General features: G+C 44.0%; 1 protein-coding gene across 1 annotated transcript in view; it reads left to right on the plus strand.

The window, feature by feature from the left end:
• CTC1 (CST telomere replication complex component 1) overlaps window positions 1-17,685 on the plus strand; it is a 1,463,250-nt gene that overhangs the window by 573,377 nt on the left and 872,188 nt on the right. The gene's annotated exons all lie outside the window — the stretch shown is intronic.

Consider the following 17,685-nt stretch of genomic DNA (forward strand, 5'->3'; position numbering starts at 1 on the left):
CTCTAGGAAAGAATTTTACTTAAAATCTCATTTGCTGTCATTGTGAACAACTGTGGATCTCTTCTTGGCTTACATCTAAGTGCTCCTCCTCATTTACTCTTCAGAAAAAGATTTTAGATGTTAGATACTTATACAAATGTAGTTTATCTTTCAGTCTTAAGCTTTATTTACTATTTACAGTCACTTATGTTTAACTTTTGGGATTCTGCCCCCTTTTTTCCTTCATTTTTTTGACATTGGCATTTTATGATGAGGTATTTTCTATTAAAATAAAAAAATTGTATTTACCCATTTTAGTGTTTTTAGAAGATTATTGGCATTATAGTGTGCTGTTAATTTTTACCTATTTCTAGTAAGCTATTGTTTGTTTGTTGTTTTCTTTTTTTTGTGTGTATGCTTTAAGGAAAAATGGTCAAAGACAAAGAAAAAAGTTTTTGAAAACGTACTAAACATGGGCCTAAAATACTACCTCAAGACATACATGAACTATGAGTAGCATGTATCATGTTTTCGTGTGGAACAGTTGACCATAGATTGCTCTGTTTGCAAACTGTTTGGTCCTAGAACACTATCTGGCAAATGGAATAAACTCATCAAACTCTTTTTTTTTTTCCCTCTGGATCTGGACTCTTCTAAACCTAAAAGGTTATCTGATGTATCTAAATCTAAAGAGTCAGAGCTGAGAAAAAGACTATCCAAAAACTCAGAACCTCCCTCAGCTCTGAACCCCTCCCAGAACTGAGATTTTGTTGGAGCCAGTAATAATTCAGAACAAATCTCCCAAAAGGCTCACAAGCAAAACTTCATCTGAGGGGGAATTGTCGAGGAATCTTTCTTGTCCTCCATCCACTTCATTGTTCCTGTCCTTCAGGTCCTACAAGAGTCCTTAGAGGCAGACCTAGGTCACTTCATGAAAACTTTTTTGAAGATGTGGATCAGGGAGTACTTCCTTCCCCTTCAGTTCTGAAGGTGGATATGGCTGGTCCTATGTTCACTTTTTTGCCTCCTTACCAAGTGAGGGTTTTTGCATAAGCGATTTCAGACCTGATCCTGGACATGGTCTGTTGCCTCAGTGCTGACATGCTATCACATGAGAGTTCTACAGTGGCTTTTGAAAGAGCAGTGGTCTCATCTCTTGCATCCCCTGTTGACTCCAGTCATTATAACAAACCTTTCCAGACAACATTTACAGTAGTGGCTAGGCTCACCTTATGTTCAGTCTAGCAGACCATTTGAATTTCAGCATCCGGAAGCAGTATAGCATGGATGCTTTCTCTTTGGGGTGGGGCTGGAGGCATTGCAAGAGGAGGGTGGTCCAAGGTTTATGGACACCAGCCAAAGAAAATCTTCTCATCAGTGCCCTAGAGATGTGGGCAGTTTTCCTGGTGTTGCAAGAGCTCCAGGACTGTCTTCCTATAGGGGTGATCTGCAGCCAAATAAACAGTATGACTGGTTTGGTATATAAACAAGCAAAGAGGAACCAGATTATATTCCCTGTGTTGAGATGCAGTATGGGTTTGGCAATAGACAGTGGTCTTGCTGCGCTTTTTTTGTTACCATGCACATTTCAGGAGCTCACACTTGCCTTGTGGACAGGCCTAGCAGGTAGATCCTGATGCCTCATAAATGGTCACTCATTCTGGCAGTGACAAGGCAGATATTTCACCACTAAGGCCAGCCTTGCTGCAGTCCTTTTGCTTTCTCAGGCAACATCAAGCGCAGCGAGTATTTTGCTATGCACCCTCCACAGGACAAAACCAAGGTATGCTCTGATTGAACATTGGCCTCTCAGGCTACTTTATTAATATCTACCCTTCCTCTTGATCCCCATATTTCTGCAGAAAGCATTTTAATGCTGTGTGTCTGTCATTCTCATTACCCTGTTTTGGCCACTGCAAGTTTGGTTCCTTCTCAGGATATAGGATTCAATACTGGATGTGCTCTCACCTCCCTAGGAAGTCTCACTCAGATATCTTCAACCTCAAACTAACTGTTTGGTTTCTCTAGGTCCAGTGACCAGTGGTAATGCAGCCTTTTCATCTAATGTAGTTAGCATTTTTCTTTTCCATTTCCCAGAAAGAATCAACCCGCAACCTTTTTCATGGAAAGTGGAAACAGTTTGTTATTTGAGCTTCTTCTCAACACATTGACCCCTTTTCTGCACCCAATTCATAGGCCTTCCATTTCCTAGAGCACACATTTGATTCAAATTCAAGCTTCTCTACTATTAAGGTACATTTAGCAGCTATTTCTAATTTTCATGCAGCCAGCAAGGTCACTTGTTGGCTTTGCAGAGGCTTTGCAAGGCCTTTCTAAATGGAGTTTCCCTTCTCAGACCCCAAATTAGGGAACCAGCCCCTCCTTGGAGCTTAAATTTTGTTTTGAAAGCATCAACAAAGACCCAATTTAACCCAACATCTACATATCAGCTAAAATTTCTGTCATGGAAAACCTTGTTTCTGGAAGCCATTACCTTCACAAGAAGATTCTTTGCTTCATTTGCTCTATTCTATGCTACTCTGTTTGGTCTTTTGCAAGGTCATTGTGTCCCTGCGTAAAACCTGTCATTTCTCCATAAAGTAGCTTCTCGGGCAACCATGGTGCAGCTCATTTACCATTGTTTTTTCTAAAGTATTCACAGGTTCATAGGTAGGTACTAGGTATCGGCCCAAGGGCCTACATAAGCCTAGCCAACAAGGTTCCCTGGCTTACGCCACCCAAGAAAGTTATTTCCTGTGCCACTGTTGAGCAGAGACACAGAAGTGATCCCCGAGGTGTATTTCCTATTTCCCATTCACTCATCAAAATTTTTCTTGAAGAGTTCTAATGAAGAACTTTGCTTGACATAGATGGGTAGCCTGTTCCAGAGTATGGAAAGTCTCTGGGACAGGAATCTATCCCTCCAGCATGTCCTGTTTGTTGTGGTGACAAGGTTTAGGTCCCTAGTGGGTGTAGCTCGGAGGGATTGGGATTTCTTTAGGTGTAGCATGTTCAACAGCTCTGGGTTTGACATAGCTTTAATATGTTAGGCAGAGATCACCTTGGAGCAGGCGATATGCTATGGAGTAAAGCTGGAGTTTTTTGAGACGGCCAGTGTAGGGCATTTATTTGAGGCCAGTAATCCTCTTTGTGAGGTACTTCTGTGGCCTTTCCAGCTGCTGCAGATGTCTTGTGAGGTACATTCCAAAAGGGGTGTTGTACTCTGTAATGGGCCTAATGAGTGTCGAGTAGAGGGGAACAATGACCTCTTTTTTCCTGGATGAGAACCCTTTTATGATGAGGTGTGCCACGTAGAAGGATTCCCTGACTACTGTGGCGATGTGACTATCAAAGGAGAGACTACTGTCCACCTGAGTCCCAAGGTCTCTTATCACACATTCAGTGTTAAGTAGATTGCTGCCTATGTGGTAGTTCATGGGTACAGAGTTTTTACCAAAGGGGATGACACTGCACTTTTTGGCATTGAGCTTGAGGCCATGGCTCTGACACCAGGCATCTGTCTTAGCGAGGCCCTTCTGTAGGATGTCCACATCATTTGGGGACTTGACTATGGCTCCTAGTTTGCAGTCATCTGCGAACTTCATTAGCCAGAGGCCTTCTGTGTTAGCCTGTACTTCAGAGAAGTAGATACCAAACAGGAGAGGTCCCAGGACTGAACCCTGTGGTACTCCACTTGTCACTGGTTTGAGGTCAGATATGGAGTCTGCAACTTTTACAGTGTGGGTTCTGTCAGTGAGCTAGTTGGCAACCCATCTTGTGACGTAGGGATTTATACCTTGTTTAGTGAGTTTAGCTATAATTCCAGAATAGGGGATGGAGTTGAAAGCCTTGGCGAGGTCAAGATAGGCTATGTGAACCACCTTACCCTCTTTGGTGACTGCCTCAAAGAAGTCGATCAGGTTCAGGAGGTATGATCTGCCTTTCACAAACCCGAACTGGGTGGGATCCAGAGTTTGGAGGTTACCAATGTCTTTGTATAGGAGTTCCATGATGATACGTTCCATGGCCTTGCAGACCAGGCCCGTCAGGCTAATAGGGCGATAGTTCCTGGAATCAGTGGTGGCTCCCCCTTTATGGAGTGTGATAAGAGTTGCTGTGCGCCATTCAGTGGGAACAAAGCCTGATGCAACGCTGTTATTGAACATGGTGCTTAGGTGGGGAGCCAGTTCGTTCTGAAGTTCATGTAAAACGCAGCCTGGGATGTTGTCCGGTCCCATGGATGCTGTATTTTTGGCTTTAAAGAATTCAGCTTTTACCAACAAAGGAGAGTTGCATCCTCCATACCCTGGATGTAAAGAGACAACTACGATTTTACCTTCATAGGGCTAGAGCCTTCAGAAAGGATCCACATTTTTTCATTTCCTTTGTAGCTATTAAGATAGATCATATTGTTTCCAAAGTTATTTTTCCTAGATGACTTTCAGATTGCATTGCTTACGTATATGCTTCTTGTAATCTCCCCTTGCTGAGCTAAACCCCAGGAGGATTCTACTAGAAGAGTGGCCACCTCTACAGCTTTCTTCAGGTGTTCTTCAGTAGATGAAACCTGTGGTGCTGCAACCTGGACTTCATAGACATGTTCATTAAGCCCTACAAACTGGGTTCTCTTTCCAGGGCTAGAGCCTCTTTGTAGCCTCCATCCTTAGGGTTTCCTGTCATGATGCCACCCAAAAGTTCAGTTAGGTTGGGATTGTGAAATTTTATTCTGTAATGGCATGATGTTACCATCCACAATTTTAAGCAGTGCTGCCTTGTGTTTTGAGGAGATGAGCTGAAAGAAGCTGAAATACGATTCCAGAATATTGCATAGATGACATAGATCTAAAATGTCAAGAGGAGTAATCTTCTGGTTTAATTACTTTTAAGGAGATGAACTTAATGATATGATCTCATACTGATCGCTTATATAAGCAAATGAGACGACAGACTCCCAACTAGTACATTATTAAACACTTTAGTCGTATCTGTCTCATTGCAGTATTATTTTCTTAATCCAGACTAAAATGGATCAAAGATGTTGTGTTGCTTGAAATGTAAAGCACATTTCATGGTTATCACTTTCTCAAGTTTCTAAATGATAAATGAAAGGATTGAGATTGGGGGTTCTTCATGACTCATATTCGCATTCTGTAGTTGTATAATGTAGTAACCAAATCTTTAAGCATTTTTACAGCTTATTTTTAAAGTTTTCAGGTGGTACCCGTACCAAGTAATGCCCTAGAAAGTAAGTGTAAACAAACAAAATAGATCACTCAAGGCCCAGCTGTGGGTTGTAAAGGGACAAAGCCCAGAGTATGACCCAGGAGGTCTCCATTCACTTAGCTTAGGCACTGGGGTATCTGGAGAGGTAACAGTGGGATTTGAGTGTCCAAACCCCATCTCGTAACTCTTGTGGGATGGGTGGCATTATGGCCTACTGTTATGCTGACACTTGGCGGTGGTGATGATAGTGTGTGATATGCAAGGTATGAACAGGTGTGACACTTGAGTGTGCCAAACCATATTCATGCAGATGCCTTCACGTGACATTATGGAAATGTACATGGTCATAAGAAAACTTATAGCAGGACCATGTATATGGAAGTTTATACTCTAGCTGATTGGGGAAAGTTAGAGCTTTAGCTGTGAGAAATCTGAAGGCCTCCTGGATAATTGATACTTATGATTATTGTCACCCACTGAGAGGAAAGAGACTAGTCAACTTCAGAAGAGATTATCTCAGATAAGCAGCAAGAGAAAAAGCAAAAAATAATGTTTGAAAAAGAAAACCTAACACCAAATGTATCACTTTAATTACTCTTTGACATAGTTAAAACTATAGTCTGAATAGTAATCTACAGTTCTCTGAAATGTAATTTTGCAATATGGATCTTGGTTCACACAGAGCCTCCATACCTAAACTAAACTAACTTTCAAAGACTTGATAAAATACTTAATTTGATGTCCTTTTCATTCTTCCTCGGTGAATGGGTATGGATCTGATCCTTCGATCCAACTCAGTTGCATACTGCAGACTTTTGATCCCAACTCTCAAGCTCCTTCCCTACCCGTATTGCCCTAGTCCATCCCACAGATCTCGTTTGCCACCATCACACACGGATGTAGGATCCTCTCTGTCATCATTTGTTTAATTTTATTCTTAACTGTAAGTGCATTTTTTCTCCTACTTTTTAGCATATCTTTCTTTCCTTTTTCTCTTATTTTTGAACCTCTCTCTTAGTTTTTTCTGCATCAGGCCTTCTACAATTCTAATAGTAGTTTTTCTACAAGTACCATTGTTGATACTATTCTGTCTATCCCCTTTTTATTTCCTACCAGTTTTGAACAGGGTGTTCTTTATTGTTATTAGTGTTTGTTTTTCCCAGTAAGAAAAATAAAAATCCTTTCTTCCTTTTATAATGTTTTTTTTTCTGTGATTTTGTTCTGTCATGGCAGATAAAATGACAGGTTTCAAGAAATACACTTCTTGTGGGCATGAAATCCCTAACTTGGATGCACACAGGAAGTGCATTTACTGCTTATGAGCAGCTCACTTAAACACAAACTTCTCTGTTTGTGCAGGATTTAATTTAAGAGCCATTGCTAACAGGCTTAACAAACTTGTCCTTAAGGGATTGCAGACACCTACATTTTCATCCTCTTCAGAGGCTCAAAACCTCAGTAAACCTAAAGCTCCCTCAGAGCTCAGGAAACAAGTCACCTCCAAAGTCTCCAAAAATTGCCTTGGAGCCACCACAGAAATTTCAGAAATCCTTTGGTCTGAGTCCATCAATCCGAAATGACAAACCATGGATCCAATGCTTTTGGACTCTAAGCCCTTGGATCACATTCTCATCTTTTCCATCCCTACCAAAACTACAGATCCAAAGCCATCAGATTCTATGCCTAGCACTTCACACACACCGAGGACTTGCTCAGCCAAGCTTATGGTGGATTCTATCTCCCCTTGGCTCTACTCTCCTTTTATGCAGACACCTAAAAAGCATTCCAGACTACATCCTCAATCAGGTCCCCCAGGAGTCTTTCTGAAACGGATGTGGAATGGATGATGCGAAAGTTCCTCTGGGGATTATATTGGCTCCATCTTCCATTGAATCCACGCGCTTTCCTGCTACTGCCCATACAATTCTCTCCTCCCATCTGTTTCAGAGCCCTAGGATCCAACAGTCCAGAGAGATCCAGTGTTGGATCTGAAAAAAATTAGGTCTTCAACTCCGGCAATGTCCCTGACTAGTTCTGCTCCTGTGCCTTCGGATCAGGATGAATCTCGAAGATGAAGCATCAGATCTGTAGGGCCAGAGTCTACTGTGATGATGACGAATCGTTCCCTGTCTGAGCTTCTGTTTTAGAGAGCTTGGGTCTAGTTCCCGCCTTGAAGCACGGTTTGGGTTGGAGTCATGATCTGTTTGCACTAGATTGTTCAGCTTTGATGAGGCTGGCCACAGCTTCTCTGACTCCATCTGCCTTTGAAGTTGTGTCAAGGTTTTTTTTCTCATTTCAGATATCCTCCTACACCTAATCCCTGTATGGTTCTAAGTTCTAATTCCATTAGACCTACCCCACATTGACAAGACAGTTCCATCCAGCTTCCAGTTGGTTCCCATTGAAGAACTCCCCCCCCCCCTCTGTGGACACCTCTGTAGAATATCACCTTGAGGAGATCCACAGCAAGAGAATGTGCAAGAAGAGGGACATAGATTCACCTTTAGAATCTCTCAGGGAAGATATTGGTTTCGAGGAAGGGGAAGGATCCCTCAGAACACCACCTGATGATATCTCATTTGGAGACATTTTAGAGATCCTTAAGCAGAAAGGTGGCTAGTCCACTGATGATCCTTCTCCTGAGGAGTCAGTATTTGTTGAGGCTTTAGTGTTGGCCCAGCTGTGTCTTGAGTGACTCCACCAGCTGATGAGCTCATCAACCTAATCTCTTGCTGGGTATGGAAGAAGCCAGATTCCATTGAACCTGTAGCTCACAACCTGGACAAGTTTTTAGCCCTGCCAAAAGACAAACCCCACTGGAGTGAAGGAGACCCTGTCAATGCAATGGTTGTGGTGACAGCCACCAAAAAGGAGTTAGCAGAGCAGAGCTCCTCTGTTGACCCCCTTCCCCTTACGGAGACTGTAGTGTGCTGAACAGATTTTGAAAGAGTGTATTTGTTTCAGAGACGTTCACCCTGAGGTCCCTGAATTATCTGGCACACTTTACAAGACTTGCAGAGAGATTTGACAAAAGAAGTTTTAAACCCTCTCTTGGATTCCATTGCCTGCAATGGATTCAAAAGATCATCTTCTCAGCTGACCACTCTCTTGTCTGTTTCCAATGAGTCAGCAGAAGGGGTCTCACTGGCAGCTGGTTCAGTCATAGTTGTAGGGAGACATGCCTGAGTGCGACTGTGTGACTTTGCAGAGTTTTTTAATACTTCTATCAGTGCTCATTTTGATGGAACATCCTTGTTTGGCTCTTCTGTGAAACAAACACTTACCAGCACTGAATAAGAAGGAAAGGCTGTGTCTGCTGTAAGAATTAAATTTTCTACCCCTCAATGATCTTTTACAAGGAATCAGAGAGGTGGCAAGAAAGTGTGGTTCCCCAAATGAAAGGGATCTTTACCGGACTCACACTGAGACAACTCCTTCAGAGGACGAGGAGGGAGTTTGAATGGAAGACTCTGTCCCCACAGATGGACCCTTTCAGCACCACTGAAGTGCTGCCTGACTGTCCACCACTGGAAGCAGTCTAGGAACGTTTGTCCTTGCAGCCAGAAGCCTGGGCTGTTGTAACAAAAGATACTTGGGTGCTTAAAATAATATCCAGATGTTACTTCATACCCTATTTTCAGCTCCCCATTTCCAAATGAACGAAGCTCCCTGATATTCCACCCAGTCAAATGTAAGCCGCAGCACAAGAAATTCAGAAGCTGCTAGACAAAACAGTCATCCAACAGGTCCCACCAGACCAAACAGGATTTGGAACTTACTTAGGACTCTCTGTAGTGTCAAAAAGACAAGAGACCCAAGACCAATTTTGGATATAAGCAGATTAAACCAATTTGTGAAGAAATCAAACGTCCAAATGGTCGCTGTTCAGTCCATTCTACCTTTCTATACAAGGACAATTGGATGTGCTCCTCAGATCTTCAGGACACTTACTATAACATCAAAATAGACAGGCACTCTCAGAGACACTTATGCTTTTGGCTGGGAGCCAGTTGTGACAATAGACAGTACTGCCAGCCATGCCAGGAGAAGTAGGGTAGTGGATGTATAACATATGCCAGCACAGCTAGCTGGAATTTTGTAAAGAATTATATGTCATTTGTACCTCAAACTGATTTGTACAGATGCTTGTATTTAAAAATGTATTTGTAAAGATGTTTGTGTTAAAATATATCAGCAGTGATTCTTGCTGGACAGAAAAGAAATGTACATGCATTATTGTAACTGTGATGCTTGTATTTAAAAATGTATTTGTAAAGATGCTGGTCTTAAAATATATAGGTTCATAGGTTGATACTAGGCTGTCTGCCCTAGGGCATTTATACGCTTAGCCAGAGTGTGTTTGACTTTCGCCTCCCTTTTAGATTAATTGACTGTGCCTCTGTATAGTAGGTCACAGAAGATAGCCCTTTTGAGGTTAGTTTACTGTGCCTCTGTCTAGTAGGGACACAGAAAAGATCCCAGGGGTAAACCTACGATCTCCCATCCAGTCGTCAAGATTTCTCTTGAAGAGGGTCATTGAGAGACTCTGCCTAACATGGATTGGGATTTTGTTCCAGAGTAAGGGGAGCCTCTGGGATATGAATCTGTCCCTCCAGCATGTCCTGTTTATTTCTGTGCTGAGGTTTAAGTCCCTGGAGCACGTAGCTCTAAGGGATTTGGATTTCCTGAGGTGGAGCATGTCCATTAATTCTGGGTTGGACATGGCTTTTTACGTCAGGCACAGATCGCCTCTGAGTAGGCGGTAAGAAACTGACTAGAGCTGGAGTTTCTTTAGCCTAACTGCGTAGGGCATCTGTTTGAGTCCCTTGATCCTCTTGGTGAGGTACTTTTGGGGTCTTTCCAGTTGCTGCAGGTGTCAGGTAAGGTACATCCCAAATGGGGCATTGTATTCATTTATGGGCCTGATGAGTGATGAGTAGAGGGGCACAATGACCTCTCTTGATCTAGATGTGAACCCTTTTGTGATAAGGTGGGCTATATAGAAGGTCTTTCTAACCACTTTGGAAACATGATTGTCAAAGGAGAGATTGCTATCTACTTGGGTCCCCAAATCCCTAATTACTTCTTCCGTTCTTAATGGATTACCACCTATGTGGTAATTTGTGGGCACTTTGTTTTTCCCAAAGGGGATGACTATGCACTTTTACGCATTTAGCTTTAGGCCATGGCTCTGGCACCAGTTATCTGTCTCTGTGAGACCCTTTTGGAGGATGCTTGTGTCAGTCGGCGGGTGAATTATGGCACCCAGTTTGCAGTCATCTGCGAACTTTGTCAGCCATAGTCCTCCCATGTTAGCCTGTGCCTCAGAGAAATATATACTGAACAAGAGAGGTCCCAGGACTGAGCCTTGTGGGACTCCACTTGTAGCTGGTTTAGAGTCTGACATGGCACCTGCAATTCTGACCATGTGGGTTCTATCCCTGAGCCAGTTTGCAACCCATCTTGTGACATAGGGGTTGATATTTAAGCTGGTGATCTTATTTATGATGCCCGAGTGGGGTATTGTGTCGAAGGCTTTTGCGAGGTCCATGTAGGCTGTGTGGACTACCCTCCCTTCATCTATGGCCTTGGTGACTGTTTCAAAGAAGTCGAACAGGTTCAAGAGGCAAGATCTGCCCTTAACAAAGCCGAATTGGGTAGGATCCAGTGTTTGGAGGTTCCCAATGTCTTTGTTTATGAGCTTCATGATGATACGCTCCATAGCTTTGCAGATCAGGCTAGTCAGGCTTATAGGGCGATAGTATCCGGGGTCCGTTGTGGCACCACCTTTGTGGAGTGGGACCACTGTTGCTGTACGCCATTCCTTGGGTACATATCCTGTAGTAAGGCTGAGATTGAACAGTGACTGTATGTGAGGGTTCAGTTCTTCTTGGAGTCTGTGTAAGACGCAGCCTGGGACACCGTCTGGTCCCATTGAGGCTGTGTTTTTTGCTTTGGAAAGGGCAGCTCTCACCTTTGCATCTGTGATGTCAGGGAGGCTACACTCTGTTGGGATAGACATTTGCTCTTTTGGGGGGAAGGGGGGAGAAGTTTGCACTGAACCTGTCTGCAGGATGTTGGCAATGTCTGTGGGTTCAGTGTATTTTTTGTCATTTTGAACTAACTCAGAGCATATCTGGGAGTTGCCACCCAGGTTCCTGACATAACTAAAGAAGGCCTTGTGATTATCTTTAGCATCTTGTGCAATTTTTCTTTCGAAGCTGGCCTTAGATGATTTTATGAGGGATCGTAGTTTCTTGCTAGTACTGATCAGAGATGCCCTCCCTTTTTGGGATTTTGCTCTATCATGTAGTAGCTTCCTCCTTCTGTTGTATAGCTTATTTATGGCTGGGGTCCACCAGACAGGTCTCCTGCCTTTGGAGGAATGAGTCTTGGTTTTATTTGGGATAGCACGATCCATGCATTCCTGTAGGTGTCCATAGAAAGCATTTGTAAAGGATTCTGTGGTTTGGGCCGTATTTTCCACTGGCCCGGTGGCTTTGAAGGATTCCACCTCTGTTTTGAGAAGTGTGAAATTTGCTTTTGAGAAGTTCTTCACCGTGGTTTCCTTGGCTGGGGGTGGGGACGGGATATGGATGTCCAGTGAGATTAATTTATGGTCAGATCTTACCAATGAGGGGTATACCTCTGGTATGGAACATAGAGTCCCCATGTTGGTGATGATCAGGTCCAATATGTTTTCCCCTCTTGTGGGAGTGGTGACCAGTTGTTCCATAGCATTTGAGTTTATAAATTCTAGGAACCGTTGAGCGAGGGTGTTGGGGCTTGAGTAGTGCTCCCAGTCTATGTTTGGGTAGTTGAAGTCACCCAATATAATGCTGTTTGGAGAGATTTTCATATTCTCCAGTGTTCTCAGGAATGCCGAGTGGGGTTCCTGAGTTTGGGAGGGTGGTCTGTAGCAGGCTACAAACTGAAAGGCAGTTTTCCCCACTGTTAGTTGCACATGGATGGTCTCCGATGCTTCATGCAGTGCCACTAACCTGGAGGTGTGGGTATCTTTGATGAATATGGATACTCCCCCTCCTTTTGTGGTTTGGTCCGAGTTTTGGGGCCGAAAAGCATGGTATGAGCTATAACCTGGTAGTGCTGGTGTGCTGTCGGGATCCTTGAACCAGGTTTCTGTTACTGCACAGATATCGATGTTCTCCATACTGAGGAGAGCCTTGAGTGCGTGCATCTTGAGGTTTAGACTTCTGGCATTGAGCAGCATTACCCTTAGTTTCTTTTTCTTTGTGTTGTCTATGGAGGTGGGTTTGTCTTTTGAGCCTTGCCTGAAAAAGGCACTATGGGGGTGGCAAGAGCCTTAGCCAGTATTCGAAAGCCCAGGGGTGACAGGTGCAAGCCGTCCCTAGCACAGCAACGTGGCTTGTCGAGCACATCATCCCAGCAGTGTTTCCTGCTGGACAGAAAAGAAATGTACATGCATTATTGTAACTGTTTAAAATGTATACATTGCAACAGCATATTTTGGAAGAGCAGAGGTTAATCCACCTAACTTTAAAAAAATATCCTTGAAATTAAAATACTTTATGGGTTAAGCCATAAAGATGTTATTCCACAGTTTTGAAGGGAGCCAGAGACACAATGTATGTACTAGAGAATAGTTTCTAGCTCCTGTAGGAAGAGTGGAAATAGATGTCCTTCAAGGATGCATCTGCAGTCATTACAAATGGGTTGTCCTGTCGTCAGGCAGCCCTTCGGTCGGCCGGATTCCAAAGTCTGGGTCTGGCCTCGGCTGGTGTCGCACTTCACCCGACGTCATAGCTGCAGTTATTTGGGTATAAAGGCATCAGCCGACGCCATTTTCCTCAGTCTTTCTTGCCGCGTGGCACCCGAAGCAGAAGCTGTTCGCAAGTGCCGGTCGGTCAGATCCAGAGATTACTACTACCGAATACTACTTCGAAGACTTCTAAAAAGCTAAGTACCCCGTTGGGGACTCTTTCTTGCCTCAGCCGATGTCAGAGAAAGTGAATAATTGTTTATCTTGTGGGAAACAAATACCTCATAAAGATTTCCACTCCTACTGTATACATTGTTTAGGCCCAGACCACGACGTAGCAGCTTGTCTAGCCTGCGCTTTTTAACCGACGGACGCTTAGACGTCGGTCGGAGTTTGCTGAACAAAATTTCGGCTCTGATTTTGCCTACATTATGCCGTCGGATCCTCCGACAACGCAAATTTCCAAAAAACAAAAAGAAAAGGACCGACACTCGCGGTCCGCGGTCTCGGCCGAAACCGCGATTAAGCAAACCGCGAGTGTCTCGGCCGAAACCGAGCAAGCGGTTCTTTCTCCAGCTGAAACCATGCCTTCTACCGAGGCCTCCTCTAACCTGGTAGAATCAGCTTCTGAAATCCAGCCTTCTGTTGCGGTTTCTCAGGAATTATCAGACACAATCCCCCTGGATATTTCAACCCCTGCACGTGGAGCTGCTAGGCCTCCTGCAGCCATGTCTATTAAGGCCTTTGCCAGGGCTAAAGCAGCCAAAGCTTCAAAAACTGTGCCTGCCAAACCCTGCTCACACAGGCCCAGCACTAGCTCTCATATGCTTTCTTTGGCTGAGGATTTAATTTCTTTAATTCGTGGATCCCAGCCTCATCCAGACAGGTCCTCTCCCACCTCCAGAAAAGAGACCTAGAGCAGAGCCCCTGAACCAGTATCCACTGATGGTTCCTCTGATGAATCAGAACATACAGACCTTCCTGAGGCTTCTTATTCTCCTTACGAAGACTCTGATGCGGAAGAGTCCATTCCTTCAGCCTCTCCACCTGAGGAATTTTCCTTTGGGGAAACCTTGCATGCTATGAGGGAACAATTTCAGTGGCAGGGCCAAGATTTCTCAGACTCCAGAAAAAGGCTTAGAACCTTTCTACAATTGCCACAACATAGGCCTTTAGCTATACCTCCAGTTCTTTCTGTTGTAGATGATGCATTTAATGATGCTTGCACTGCTCCTGATTCATTACCTCCGGCTCCTGCTAAGCCCGATAGGTTCTACAGGGTCCCGGACACTCATCACCATTTATACAAGGCTCCTTTTGCAGATCCAGAGACTATCGCCCAGGGCCCTAAAGCTGTAGCTGCTACTTCTACTAAAACCCCCCTCCCCTCTGAAAGGGAATCCAGGTCCTTAGAGAGATGGGGTAAAAAAGTTTACACTTCTGCTACCTTGTCAGCTAGGGCTTTGAACTGCCAATTTCATATGATTCAAAATCAAGAGTTTATGCTTGACCAGTTAACTAAAAGCTTTCCTCTGAAGAATCTTTAGATAAAAAATATGTTCAGGAAATGGTACATAACATACAGCAGGTTAGTAACCATTCTTTAAAATGTGGCTATGATGCACTGGAGGCTTCCTTTAGATCAGCCATGACTGGCACAGTTATCAGGAGACATGCATGGTTGAAAGAACAGGCATTACCAGACCATGTCAAATCAAAGCTTTTGGATGCACCCATGGACAAGGTCAATTTATTTGGTTCCCCTGCTCAGCAGGTACTAAAAAAGATGGAAGAGAAGGCAAACTCTGTACAAACGGTGAAAGATTTCTTACAGGTTCAACCTCCAAGGTTTAGCAGGAACTGGCCCTCCAAGAATTGGTCCTTTCCGGACTCCTCAAAGGCTCAGAGAGGCAGGAATAGGCGTTCAAGAGGCAGAAACCAATCCAGGGGTGCCTACAGGGGACGCCAATGGCAAGGTAACAACCAGCGAGGCACGGACGCAGCCACTACCACTACAACACCTCAATCACAGTGACTTGACAGTGGCACCGCCTACCAGGGAACAACTAGAAGCACCATTAGGCGGAAAATTAACCTTATTTTCAAAAAAACTGGCATTGCATCACAAGGGAAAAATGGATTTTGCAAACTATAGACCAAGGTTACAGGTTCCATTTCCATACTCTACCAGGGAAGAGAGGAATGCCAAACCTACCACCTACTCAAAGGACAGAAGCTCTAAAACAAATATCTCAGCTATTAAGAATGAGAGCTGTGGAAAAGGTACCATCTATGGAGCAAGGAAAGGGATTTTACTCCAGACTCTTCCTGGTACCAAGAAAAGAAAACAAATGGAGACCCATTCTAGACCTGTCCGCTTTAAACACATTCCTTATTGTTCCAAAATTCAAAATGCTGACCCTACAGCAGCTTCTTCCCATGCTGGGCAAGGAGTCTTGGCTGGTAACTCTAGATCTCAAGGAGGCATACCTGCACGTCCCCATAAGACCAATTTGCAGAAGATACCTCAGATTTCTTGCAGGATCAGAGCATTATCAATTTTCAGCATTGCCCTTTGGCTTATCTACTGCGCCCAGAGTGTTCACGAAATGCCTGGCATCAGTAATTGCTCATTGCAGACTTCAGGGAATCCAAATTTATCCCTACCTGGACGACTGCCTGATACAAGCGGACAACAAAAGCAAGCTAGCAGAAGACTTACAAAGAGTCATTTACCTGCTGCAAGCCTTGGGATATACAGTCAATTTAAAAAAGTCAAGGCTGATTCCATCCCAAAGAATAACCCTTCTGGGTGCAGAGCTGGACACATCAAAACAAATGGCATTCCTAACTGCAGAAAAGAAAGAGCAACTACCTCTCTACTTCTTGGCATTAACAAAGCAGAACCACCTAACTGCAAGAAAAGTACTGCAAGCTCTAGGCTTCATGGCATCCTGCATAATTCTGGTCCCTCACGCAAGACTGCATATGAGAAAGCTACAGTGGTACCTAAGGAATTTGTGGTCCCAACACAAGCACAGCCTAGAAACCAAAATTCCAATAATCCCATGCCTGAAACAAGAGTTCCTATGGTGGGCTCAGGCCTGTCAATCAAATGCAGGATTGCCCTTCTGCAACAGCCAACCAAGCCAAACCATCACGACAGATGCCTCAGACCTCGGTTGGGGGGCACACATGCTGGGCAAGTGCATACAAGGCTTATGGAATCAAGACCAGCTGCGCCTACACATAAATCTAAAGGAAATGCTGGCAGTAAAATTGGCAATCCAGTCATTCAGACCATTTCTCCAAGAAGGTCAGTTGATGATAAGGACAGACAACACCACAGTAAAGTGGTACATCAACAAACAGGGAGGCACCCATTCATATCCTCTATGCCGGCTGGCACTGGACTTATGGGATGTGGCCCTGAGCTACAACATTCAGTTACAAGCAATTTTTGTACCGGGAAAAGAAAACATTCTGGCAGACATATTAAGCAGAACAACCACAGATGCCCACGAATGGATGCTTCATCCGGACATCTTCAAAGCCATCACAAGGGAATGGGGATTACCACAAATAGACTTGTTTGCATCCCCATTCAATCACCAGCTAAAGAAATTCTGCACAAGGATGTACCACCCACTTGCTTGGAAGGTGGACTCCCTATCTTTCAGTTGGAAAAACCTGACAGCATACGCATTTCCAGCACTTCCTTTGATGCACAAGGTGCTTCTGAAGATCAAAGAGGACCGTCCAAGGATCATCCTGATAGCTCCAGACTGGCCAAGACAACATTGGTACCCATTGCTGAGGAGCATGTCTCGGGAACAAATATGGACACTACCCCTAATCCCATTACTGTTAACACAGAACAACTACAACATCCTGCATCCAAACCTGAAAACTCTGCAGCTAACTGCCTGGAACATTACATAACAGAAAATAACCCAAATGTATCCCAAAGGGTTAAAGACATAATCGTGGAGGCTCGCAGACCTTCAACAAGAAAGAATTATGCAGCAAAATGGAAAAGATATCTCATTTGGAGTACTGCAAAGGGAGAAGATGTGACTCTGGTAAACATGGCCAACATCCTAGAGTACTTGGCAGAGCTCTTCCACACAGGCCTGTCCTATTCTTCCATCAAGATACATGCATCAGCTATTTCAGCACAATACAGCTTGGATCCTCCTGTCTTCTCTCATCCCCTGCTCAGACAGTTTCTGAGAGGAATTAAAAATGTAAAACCTCCCAGGAAACCACCATTGCCAGCATGGGACTTGAACTTTGTGCTAGAAAAATTGACACTCCCTCCTTTCGAGCCAGCAGCAACAGCAGAATTACAATACTTATCCTGGAAGACTGCTTTCCTGCTGGCAATAACTTCAGCAAGAAGGGTCTCTGAACTACAGGCATTAATGGCAGTGCAACCCTTCCTGATCTTCCATCAAGATAGAGTGTCCATGAGAACAAATCCTACATTTATGCCTAAGGTGGTATCCAGAGTGTCATTAAATCAGGCTATCCACCTACCTACATTCTTCCCAAACCCACAGAACAGGGAGAAAGACTTTGCATACCTTGGATGTACACAGACAGTTACGCTACTACCTGGACAGGACTAAGTCCAATAGAAAAACTGACCAGCTTCTGGTAGCATATGCCACAGGAAAGGAAGGAAAACCAATTTCAAAACAGACAATCTCCAAATGGATAGGAAATTGCATTAGATTTTG

The sequence above is a fragment of the Protopterus annectens genome, chromosome 4.part1, assembly GCF_019279795.1.
Source record: "Protopterus annectens isolate FY-2018-M chromosome 4.part1, PAN1.0, whole genome shotgun sequence".
NCBI classification, from domain to species: domain Eukaryota; kingdom Metazoa; phylum Chordata; order Ceratodontiformes; family Protopteridae; genus Protopterus; species Protopterus annectens.